Below are 7377 nucleotides of genomic sequence, written 5' to 3'. Positions count from 1 at the left end.
AGAGACAATAACGTAGTGAAAAATACGAGGGTTTATTTATATATAGATAAATGTTAAAGTCTTACGTATTCTAAAAAGCTCTATAAAAATTACTCGATTAGTCCACAACTTTTCAGCTGGTTCTCACCTCCTCCCGCGACACATTTTTACAAAATTTTAATCACTTATTATATTAATACGCGTTACATACTAACTGACGGTATTTCACGAATGTTACGCTTTCGATAGCTCCCGTACGACTGAAGAGCGTAAATATTCTACGACTCGTTCGCACTTGCTCGCCTACGGACAGTATTTACATTTTCCTTTCTGTATTTCCGAGAAATTCTCGGTAATAACATTCAACATACTGCACGTACATATGTTTATCCACGCTCAAGGATACTAATGTGATAATCCACTCGTTGTTTCTATTTTACGTTTTATGTTTTCGTGCTCCTGTGCTATCTGTGTAATTTCGCAGTCTCAATTTTCCTCAAAAACTCTCGCAAATAAACATTTATTGGTCCTTGATTTAAATTGCAATCTCGATTTAAAAAAAATGTCGAACACGTTATATTCGTTAACCATTCGCGCTGGCGACTGATTGCGGACCATAACGAGTGACCAAACCTTATGCAATAACTCATCGTTCTCTTTTCGAACTCGTCGGTATCATATCATTGGATAGGAATTATTGTGAAATAAATTTATTATTTGTTTTGCCTGGGTCATGCTTAAATATACTTAAACTGAGGAAACATTGCAATTTTTGGGACAAAAAATTCTCTTAAAGTGCGTGGTACGTCATTCCAGCGCAAGAGGTTAAGAATTATGGCTAGGGGAAATTCAAGAGATTAGAAAATTCTCAGTTGATCGAAACGTTAATAAAAACGTTCGATTAATTCTTCGAAGCGGAATGAGTGGAGATTTTCTTTTGTTCGTGGACGCGGTTCGTGAGAAGAGGATCCCGAACGCGGTTCCATCGGGGGGGGGGGGGGGGGGGGGCGCGTCGGTAATTTCGTGCGTATATGCTGACGAATTTATGAATGGCGGGACGCGTATTTGAATGTTGCCAGGAGGGACGGGTCGCGTCTAGCCGACGATATTTAGGACGGAGGCAGAGAGATTTAGAAGTGGACTAGGCCACGAAGAGTCCGGGCCTCGTCGGGATGTAAATCATTTGGAGTTCTCTAGCGCCACCCCTATAATCACAAGGAACCAGACTGTGCCGCTTCCTTGACCGGGAATCCCCAGCGCGGTGAAATTTGCGCCGACAAACTGCTCGAATGATTTCGAGCTTTAGACCTTTCGGTGCGCACGTGTGGTCCCTGGTTAACTTTTACGTTGTTGTTTCTTTCTTTTTATTTCTATTGTCAAACGTAACTACACTAAATTATAAATTAAGTACAGGGTAATTATTTATTTATTATAGATTAGACAGAGAGAGAGAGAGAGAGAGAGAGAAAGTGAGCTTCTTTTTATAAATGGTGTACTGTATCTTATTGTTCTTCCAGTTATGGTTTGCTTTCATTATGGTAAAATAAAGTAAGTTACGTACAATTGAACAGTCTCAGAAATTTTCTCCTTACCTCTCCTTTATATACTTTACTGACATTGTTCCAAAAAGTAAAACACCTATGAAAAACTTGACAAAGCGAATGATATTGAAAAACTTTAAAATATTTGAAGTTTAAAATTTAATAGAAAAATTAATTCTCTATCTAGGTTTCGTATTCCCAATTATCCCCCCCCCCCCAAAAAAAAAGATATGAAATTGCATAAATATGCACAATCTGTAATGTTAATATTAGATAGATTAATATGAATATATAAAAAAAGTCGAAGTACAGCAGTTTACCAGTGATAATGGTTTCCTTGATGCTACTAGAACGACGAAGGAAACACGCAGTGTGCACAGCGAGGGAGTCGTAAACGAGTGGACGCGACGAAGTCGGTCGCAGGGTGCGAAGGACTTTGGTAAAAGGGCGAGAGAAGGGCTCCGTAACGGGTTAGCCAAATTACAGCTTCCATGTCAGGTGGGGTGATTGATGGCTCCGCAAGCCAGAGACTGGCGTTTTCCAGGAAATTAAATAGAGGCGGAAGATCGGGAGTCGCCCGGAGGAACGGGCGAATCCTCCAAACGGGTGGGATGCAGAATGTTAGAAATTCTCGAAGGTCGACCTTCGAGAGAAGGTTTTAGCGAGTCTTCAACTAAGTTAAAGTGATTACTAGGCTAGACTCTAGGCCTAGGTATGCGCAAACAGCGCGTTAATCGCACCGTTTTGGCCCCTTTCAACTAAATCTTGAGACTGACAGATTTTACGGCGGCGATTTGCATCGTCTCTGCCCGTGGAACGATCTTCCAAACTAGGCGGACGAGCGATTTAGACGATAGTAAGATGGTTGTTAAACGGCGTGGTTCATTTTGGGAGAGATTTCAAACGTTTGACGAGCAATTCTGAAGTACGTCGTCGTTATTCTGACACTAGGCCGTTACTCTGTAAATTCTTCAGAATTACAAACTATTCAATGTATTCTGAAATTAATTTGAAAATGTATCCTCGGAATAAACATTCAATCAAATCTGTTAACAATTACGTATGAAAACATAGATCAGATCTCGATCTATTTCAACAAAAGAGCGTGCAATTTTCTTGATTCTTACTCTTTGTCAGATTCGAAACATAATTACGAAAGTTTCATTTCCATTTTATTATATTATAGTACTAGACGAGATTAAAATCGACATTTTCAATAAAACTTGCAACAGTGCCAGGTATAAAAATCTTTGATAAAAATCTTCAAGAAAGATTAGTAGAGTTAACAGAAATTTTATCCGATAGTTATATAATAATTTTATTGAATTGTCTGATGGTCTGGAAACCTCAATGCAAAACAATTATTGATGTCCGAAGTTAACTGTAATTCCTGCGAGACAGGCATTCAAATTACATTTATAGTTCTAGTAAACGTAAATTTGAAGAACAGAATCAAGACAATTATCAAAATTGAAGCTTCAACCTAAGGACAAAGTATCTCAAACTTTCGTGATCATTGAACCTCTCACAGCTTTTGGAACGAATTGAATTACATATTTCATTCAATCACCCAATAAAGGGTTAATCAAAATAAACAAAACAGCTGTTCGATTTTTATGCATTTATGAGAAACTTTAAAGCGCAAAATATCTATCAAAGTGTGATACTTAATAGATGAAAAATATCTAGGTTCCAATGACATTGTACGAAGTACAATTTCAACATGTTTCTGCACGAATGTCCACAGTATAATCACATCGCCGATAATCCTTCAAATCGTTCAAGATTCTCTCGTTGATCCTCGTCATCTCGGAATCGCTGAATGACTCGTCTGCGTTTCCTGTTCGCCATCGGGCTCAATGAACCACCGGTGCACGCCATTCTCATGGAGAACGTTCGCGGCGTGAAATCCTCTGGAAGGAGAGACGGGAGCAGGGGGTACGCGGTGCAAGCCCCAGCGAAGATTCACGAGCGTCTGCGAAAGTTCTGAAAGTGCATCGGCGGTCCTGGCGCGGCGGCCCTCGTTCGAGAGTCGTGATGCAATAAAATAGCGCCACCCACCGGGCCCGTCGCTATCTACCGGGGATCTCCGTAATGCCTCACTTCGTCCAGGCCGGATCGTTCGGGCTGGATACTTGCACGGTACTCTGAAAAGAAGAGGGCCCCCTGGCGGAGGGCGAGGGTGCATAATGAACTCGTTAATTAACTATCAGGAAGCTGCATCGAATCTGATAACGATCCCTGCCACACGACGCGCCTGTCTATGTCCCCGCTGGGACACCAGCCGCGTGTACCTTCGTCCTAAAGGATCTGTCCTACCGCGTCGCCAGCCAGATGTCTCTCGCGAACCTGAAGCTTTTCGTTCTTTTTCCCTTACACTTGTCCCTCTCCTCGCGATTATCTCTCCTCAATTGTCCGAAATTCACTCTCACGCTGGAAACTACACTTTCCCGTGAGATGCGAACCGGAGGAGAGGATGAAATTGGCTCATTGGTTTTGTATCGAGGGAATTGTTCAACGTTTTATTCACCGATAAGACTGTAATAGTCGTTTTCTCGATCATTTGCCCGAAGCCAGGAATGATTGTAAAAGTATACAGGTGTTTACGGATTTTTCTCGTAAACGGTAGATGCTGCGGAAAAATGAAAGAGCTGTACTAAAAATTATTTTTGATTCTATTCTAGGTTTGAGAACTGAAGAATTTAATTTTTCAAATGGAGTTCTTTTTATATCATACGAATACGAATTCGACGACATATCATTTCCTTTAATGACAATGTATGTACAGACATTCAAATTACTCCAAAAATTGTTCTTAGGGGAATACAATAACTTTAACAAGGGATTTTGAATTTCAACAAGAGAAAGAATTATATTGATTAATCGTCAATTGAGTAATCTAGTCGATTGTCGAACAATCTGTTGTTATTCATTTCGTTGTTTGATCAGAATTTATGTGTTCTGCGAAACACATTGTCGCAAGAAAATATAATGTAATATGAACGAAAACAGTCAATAAAATATATCAAATATTTCCATATCGATAACGTTATAAATAATTAACCTTATCCCTCGTTCCCTGGTCTTGAAATAAATCCAAGAACAAGGAAATTGATATCATCGAGTCATTCCACGTAATGGAAATGAAGGAGAAGCATCGAATAAACTCCAAGAAATTCAATGATGAGATTGACCCGTGGTGTAACACTCTCATCATGCACTCTCGATGCAATAATTAACGACGTGGATGGTTTCGCGTGACGCGCTCTCGAGAGGATGTGTGTTACACGCGTCGCGTCTCGAACAACAATTTCCGATGACAGCCGACGTCCGACACGACGATCGGTTCGGCAAACACGCCAGCAACACGTCGTGGAAACTTTTTGGGAAAGAACGATAATTAACGGCTGCGTTTAATTACCGCGTTGCACATGCAAACGATTCGCCACACGATCGTTGACCGCGCAGCACTCGTGCTTTCGTGACGAGATGTACGTGCACGATACCACGGCGACTCACCGATTGGGCAATTACTGCCAACCGATTCTGATTTCCCTTCTATCGACAGATTGCCGTTCGTACGAACGTTTCCACGAACGATCGTCGATCCGTTTGACGTCTAAATTTCCAGCTCGCGATCTCAAGGGACTGGTCAAAGTTTCGGAAACTGGTTAGACGGCGGAAGCTCTTTAGACTTCGATATTTGTCGAGTGGATGTTTGGAAGTTCGAAGAGCAAAGATATCGGAATTTAGGAATTTCGGAAAGTGAGAGTTTCGAAATTTGGGGACCTGCGACGTAGGGGCTCTCCAAGTTGGAGATTTGCAGGAAGTAGATGCTCTGATACTTTGGAATTTGCAGAATCAACAGATTTGAGATTTCAAATTCACATAGAACGAGGATTCCGAAGTTTGGAAACCTTTCGAACTGGAGGCTTTCAAATTAAAAACGTTTCAAATTGGACGTCTGGAAATTTGGCAATTTACAAAGGCAATGCTTTCGAATTGGAAAACTCGCAAAGTGGAGTCTTTCGAATTAAAAACGTTTGCAAAGTGGACGTCTAGAAATTTGGCAATTTACAAAAGCAATGCTTTCGAATTGGGAAACTCGCAAAGTGGAGTCTTTCAAATTTCGATACTCACGAGATGAAAGTTTCCAATTTTACGAAATGGAAGTATTTAAACTTAGAAGCTTCCAAATTTTCACATTCGCAAACTGGCAACTCCCTTCCGTTCTAAACGCCCAGCACTGAACAACCAAACTGAAACTTTCGATCTTAAAATTCAGAATCACTGATTTTCCATTGATCTCTACAATAATCTCTACTCTAATTGTAACGCTACAATAACCATTGCTTGACGATGCTCGAACGATCCAAGGACCCATGGAGAGGCAGTGCTCGTTGATGAAGGAATTAATGGAGCGATTTCGTTGTTCAAGGACGTTGTCTGCGCAGAAAATCGAAGGAAGGGGTCGATAAATCAAGCGGGGCGCATTTAAAAGCGCATCAAACTGCTCGCTCTAGAATCCTCCTCTCTTCTCTCTCTCTCTCTATCTATCTATCTCTCTGTTCCTCTTACTTTCGCGCCATCTGATTGATATGCGTTTAATAACAGAGATCCGGTGCCGCGAAAGGCGCTTCTCTCTAGGATGTTTATGGGATCCTTAGAAATAACTAAGGCTGGATGAAACGAAGCGGGATAGATACGAAGAGGATCTCGATTAATCGGAGTCCCTGGAAGCCGGTTGCGGGTGGTTCCCCGTTGCTTCATCGAGTCTCTAATAATACGGTTTTATTCGCCGAGGCTTCCGACGCCGATATCGCGACGCCTCCGGCCATCTCCGATCACCTCGCTCCGCTATTCCAGCTTCCTATCCCTCCCCTTCGTTTACAATCCTAATTCTATCAGCTTCTAACGACGATTACTTTTTTACGTAAAAACCGTGAGGAAACCAGAGTTCGATCGACGTCGAAAGATAAAGGGAGTTCGAAAGGGTAGAATAACACTTAAAGTATGAGGAAATTAAAATTCTCACGCTCGATGGGGATTTGATGAGATAAAGAGGGGTTTGGAATTCGATAATAAATGTGATGCATTAGTTCAGGATCATGAGAGGCAATGGGATCAAGTCAATCTTTCACAAAGAATTGTATCTCAGATTATTATGCTTATTCTTTTCTTTCTTTTTTTAATATAAAATTACGATAGTAGTCGTAATTTGAAACTACGATAGAGCTGTTTCAAACCTCATTTAAAATTTAGATAGAAATGATAACTAGTCTGTGTTCAAAAATTGCTCACAACGAGCTTAGAATATATGAGCCATTTAATGCAAAAATGGTGCAAATGAGAAGAGTTAATTTCTGGATAATGAGCATAAAAGTTCCATAAATCGTAACAGTGTCGACTGATTCAATCGAACCATTGTAAACTTGTACTTTATACAATTCACACATAAAATAGAACAAAATAGAAGTTCGAATTTTCAAAATACCATGGTGAAAAATTGATTTGCACCACACTTGCAAATTACTGTTCGAGTTCGATCCAAATACTTCACCAAGAAGGAGAAGAAGAAGAAGAAGAGGAAGAAGAAGAGAACGTGAAACGATGAAATATCTTTTCGTTCGTGGAAGAAAAACTCGCGGCTCGATCGATCGGCGTGTTCGCTCGCGCGCGTTTATTTCAGTCCTCGTCGAAACCGAACGTTGTGCATGCAAATCCGCCTAAATGTGTCTTCGCGGCGCCTGAATGGGAATGAGCCCTTTCGCTGGAAGCCGCGCAGCGCGGATATATTATTATGCATTCAAGGCGTAATTCGTTGAGAAACCGGGAGGAGCGATCATCGACTCGGTGA

This window comes from Frieseomelitta varia, unplaced genomic scaffold (assembly GCF_011392965.1).
Source record: "Frieseomelitta varia isolate USP_RPSP 00005682 unplaced genomic scaffold, Fvar_1.2 scaffold_883, whole genome shotgun sequence".
Classification (NCBI taxonomy): domain Eukaryota; kingdom Metazoa; phylum Arthropoda; class Insecta; order Hymenoptera; family Apidae; genus Frieseomelitta; species Frieseomelitta varia.
This window is presented reverse-complemented; position numbering follows the sequence as displayed.